The sequence below is a fragment of the Bison bison genome, unplaced genomic scaffold, assembly GCF_000754665.1.
Source record: "Bison bison bison isolate TAMUID 2011002044 unplaced genomic scaffold, Bison_UMD1.0 scf7180017858886, whole genome shotgun sequence".
Lineage (NCBI taxonomy): Eukaryota > Metazoa > Chordata > Mammalia > Artiodactyla > Bovidae > Bison > Bison bison.
In genome coordinates, this window is record NW_011489458.1 from 212186 (window position 1) to 217028 (window position 4843).

A 4843-nucleotide genomic window follows, 5' to 3' on the forward strand; every position below is an offset into this window, starting at 1 on the left:
GAGGGAAGGAGGTAGGGGAGGGGCTGAGGCGGTCCACAGCTGTTGCCAGGGAGATGCAGCTGAGCTGGGCCCTGCTCCGGCCAGCCAGGCCTCCGGACCCAAGACTGAATGAGACTGGCTCTCAGGTTCCATGCGACGTGGGCAGTGGGGAGGGGTAAGGGGCACTATCCAAGGTAGGGGTGGAGGGCAGCCTCCTCCTTCCCCTCCCGCAGTGGGCCAGGCAGCAGAGGGGAAGGGGAAGGAGATGGAATAACAGCAGCGATAGACATGTATGCCTTCCCACTCCCCATCCATCACCCCACCCACCCTGGGAGAAGGTGGGGAGTTGGCCTTTGGGAAGGATTTGGGGCTGGCATCTCCCCTCTCTCCTTCCTCTGCTAGAAAATGAGGATTACGAGAGCACCTCCTCCAAGGGCATCAGTGAGGACGACACGGGATGGAGTGTGGGAAGCACTGAGTAGGTGCTAGATGAGAGGGTGCTCCTCCCAGGCAGGGTGGCTAAGGTGGGCACGGGCTGCAGGGGGAGAGGGAGTGGGTGAAAGGAGAGACCCTGGAGCCAAACCCACTCTTTATTCTCACCTCTCCTGTTTCCCCAAGGACTCGCCCACCCACTAGGTCCCTGCCCTGCCCCTCATAGTTTCTCCTTTCATTTAGTCCCTGTGTCAGTACTGTAAGGCTCTTGCTATTATGACCCCATTTTGTAGACGAGAAAACTGAGGCTCAGGGAGGCTGTCACTCACTCGGGGCCACATAGCAATTAATGTCTGAACCAGAGCTTGAACCAGGGCAGTCTGACTCGAGCCCTGGAGTGGGGAGTCAGGAGTCCTGGGTTCAGTCCTTGTATTGCTACTGACTTGCTGTGTGACCTTGGACAGAGTCTTTGCCTCTCTGATCCATGCCAGAGCCCTGGACTTGAAGAAGCTGCACAGTGCAGGGTAGCCTGGGAAACTAGAGAGAGCCAAACAAGGGGATGCAGAGCAAGCCTCCAGCTCAGATTCTTTCTCCAGAATGTTGCTGCAGAAGGGGCGAGGGAAGACAGGGCTTTGATCGTCTGAATGCTATATACAGTCTTTACAAAAAAGTCCTTTTTAAGTCTTTATTGAACTTGTTACAATACTGCTTCTGTTTAATGTTTTGATTTTGTGGCCACCATTCATATGGGATTTTAGCTCACTGACCAGGAATAGAGCAGCACTCCCTGCAGTGAAAGGTGAAGTCGTAACCACTGGACTGCCAGGGAGTCTACAGAAATTATTTTCCATTTTTAAATCTCCCAGTTGCCGCAAAATGTTGAAATTACAATTGTGTCCATTTTACAAATGAGGAAGCTGAAGCTCAGAGAAGTGAAGTGACTTGCCCAAGGTCACACAGCAGGTAAGCAACAGAGGCCAGATTTGTCTGAAAGCAAATGGTGTCTTCCTCTGAGGATAAGTTCCCAGAAGAATTTTCCCTGAGAAAGCAAAGGGGAAATAACCGAGAGCAGAGAACTAGATGTGTTTGTAGAACATTTGGTTCAACTCAAACAGAGCTAGAGCCTGACCCCCAAGGGATTTGGTGTGCCTGCCTGGGGCCATCTCTGGCCTGGAATGATGCCCTTCAGAACTAGCAGCTGGAGGGCAAGAGGACAGCCTGAGTCCCAGATGACCCAGGATTGACTCCTGGCTCTAGAGTGTCCTAGCGGGGTGACCCTCCCTCAAAACAATATATTTATTTATTTAGATATTTGGCTGTACCAGATCTTAGTTGTGGTCTGTGGGATCTTTAATTGCAACATGTGGGATCCAGTTCCCTGATCAGGGGTCGAAGCCTTAGCACCCTGCATTGGGAGCTTGGTGTTTTAGCCACTGGACTATCAGGGAAGTCTCAACACTTCCTCTTTGAGACTCACTCTGGTGGTGGTTTATTAAGTCGTGTCCAATAGTCCATGGACTCTTGTGACTCCGTGGACTGTAACTTGCCAAGCTCCTCTGTCCATGGAATTCTCCAGGCAAGAATACTGGAGTGGGTTGCCATTTCCTTCTCCAGAGACTCAGTCTACCCATCTGTCAAATAGCGTGAATCATAGTCCCTGTCCAGGTTCCTAGAGGAGCCAAGGAGCTGTGTCAGTGGTGCCCCTGAGAGTATTTTGGTTCTGACCCTGCCAGCCAAGCTCCTCTTCATTTCCCTGCATGAAGATCAAGCCCCAGAAGTTCCGCAGACAAAAGGCCAGGGGAGGTAAAAATAAAACATCAGAGCTGTTCAGAGATAACCCTAGGCAAGGTCCTGATATAGCCTCATGGTGCTGTGAATGGTGATTCAGCCACATCAGCAGGTGACCATCAGCCTGGTGCTGGGGCTCCTCCAATTATCCACTCCCCCAAAAGAACTGGGCAGGAGATGGCTGTCAGAGTCTTCTGCTGACCCTGTGAATCCCTTTCCTTTTGGGCAGGTCAGGGAAATGAAGCTGGCTCAACCACCCGGTGCTGTGTGACCTAGGGCAAGCACCTGCCCTTCTCTGGGCCTCAATTTTCTCCTCGGCTACATGAATCATCATTGATCCAGATGACGCATGAGGGTCACTCCACCTCTCCTCTGAGGTTGTCAAAAACACATGCTTAACTGAGTGTGATTGCCAGGCACTGGGACAACAAACAGGAGAAGAGACAACCCTGCCTTGAGAGAGCCTGGGTCCGGTGGGGAACAGACAGACAAGCAGAACACAGGGTGGTTGGTCACGGCAAGATCATGGCCACCATCGATGGATTAGTAACCACGTGCCAAGAGGCGTGCAAGCGCTTTGCCCCCTTTCCTCATTTATTCCTCACAACAGCCCTACAAGGTAATTATCATTATAACCCCATTCTTCAGAGGAGTAAACTGAGGCCCAGAGAGGTGAAGAGTCTTGCTGGGGTCACACAGCCAGTTGGGGCACGCACTTTAGCACCCTAGGTGGGGGCAGGACAGAGGCCTCAGGCAGGAGGGAGGGAGGGAGGACCTGCCGGTCCCTGCAAACTCCCGCCGCCCCTGCAGAAGGAAGAACGGGGCTTGGGGTTCTATTCCTGGCTTTGTGCTGACTCAGACCGTGACCTTGGGTGAGTCACTTGCCAACTACGGCAAGCTTAAAAACAACTCCCTCCATAAAAGCATCCCAGCCCAAGCCCCCACTGAAAAGGAGCAGACAGTGGGAGGCGTGGGTCCGATGACTTAGGGGGAAGGACAGGGAACACAGGGTGATGGGGGAAGGGCTTTCCGGACTTTGAAGTCTTACCCAGGATGGGCCTGAGGAGGGCGAGGAGACAGCCTCAGGACCACCAGGCAGACGCCAACTCTTCCCCAGTGCCCCTGCCCTCTCCCAGCCTCTCAGACACTCCTTAAAATACATCAGTGCCAAAGCTGCTGGAGCAGCTGGAGGTGACCTAATTAAACCTGGTTCTTTCCCTCTCCCACAGCGTGTGTGTGTGTGTGCGTGTGCATATGTGTGTGTGCGTGTGTGTATGGGGTGGGGGGGCACTGCCCCAGCCAATACGCGAGCTTAATTGAGACCCTTTAACTCTCCTCCTTGTCATGTCCCCAGGTTGCCCTGGAGGGCTCCTATGATTAAGGCCTTTGGGCTTCGTGGGCATTAGTGAGGGTATGGATGCCAGGATGGGCACCACGAGAGAGCCCTGCTCACATCCCAGCCCCGCCGGGCTGTATGACCCTGGGCAAGTTGCTTTCCCACTCTGAGCCCTCCTTGGAAAGAGGAATGGACTGGTCAAAGTCATACTTAAGAGTGGCTGAGCTTGAACTCAAATCAATGGGACCCATGGGATTTCCAGCATGCCAGGCCACTTATCCTGGTGCCCATCATTTCGCTGGCTTGGGGCAGGGGGAAGAGCCGCCCCATTGCTTCTTGCCTCCCATCGTAATGGTCTGCGTGGACAAAGGTCCGAATTGCCCCGAGCCCTCCTCTTCCCCCGAGTCTTCGGGTCCTGGCCATGTTAGTTGTGACCAGTGTGATGAGCTCAGCCAGGCCCTGAGCGCCCTCTGCTGGTGCCACTCCGGGGGACTTGCCTCCAGACCAGCCTGCGGGTTTCCCTCCCTCAACAGCCAGCAAAGTGGGACCCCCAAGTTCCTCCTAGGGCGGCTCCCTTCACGGCCAGCGGACTTCCGTGACCACTGCCCATCCCCTCTCGCCAGGCCTGGGAGAAAGCTCTGTGGCCAAGATTGTCCTCTGGCCTCTCCCAGGCCCTTGTGAGCTGGTTCCTACTTACACCTGTCTTTTCTTTTTGTTTTTTTTTTGGAGGAGGGTCAGACAGACCCAGAGGGGCGGGGCAAATATGGGAAATAGATGTTTTTTGAAAAGACTTCAAGGAAATGCTGGGGGGAGGAGAGATCCAGAATTTGGAGGACTCAGAGGCTTCTGAGATAGAGTCATGTTTGCAGGACAGGCTCCCCATCCCCCAGGGGGCTGCAGACAGCCCCCTTCCCAGGGAGAGGCCTCCCCTGGAGCCCATCCAGGCAGGCATGCTGCCAGGCTCTCAGAAAGGTGGCCCACCCTCCACCCGGGTGCACTTCCTCCTCCCCTCCCCCAGCCCCAGCGGATGCAGCAGTTCACAGTCTGTATTTATTATTGTTCTCTCTCCCCGCGGCCCCCTCCCCTCTCCCTGAGAAGAGTCTGCAGGCTGGCAGATTGGCAGGAACCTGCTGTCTCCCTTGTGGGTGCCAGCATCACCCCTTATCTCCGCCTGGACTCCTTGTGCCAGGGTCAGGCCACTTGGGGACTTGGCACTACTACCCAAGGCTGCCTGAGTCCCTGAATGCCATGGCAGGGGACCCAGCGGACCCTGGCTGATCACCCCTGCCCTCCAGGGGCTGCGCCTGG

At 54.9% G+C, this 4843-nt stretch overlaps 1 protein-coding gene across 1 annotated transcript in view; it reads right to left on the reverse strand.

Annotated features, from left to right (window-relative positions):
- CSDC2 (cold shock domain containing C2, RNA binding) overlaps positions 1–4843 on the reverse strand; it is a 14317-nt gene that overhangs the window by 8631 nt on the left and 843 nt on the right. The window lies entirely within an intron of this gene.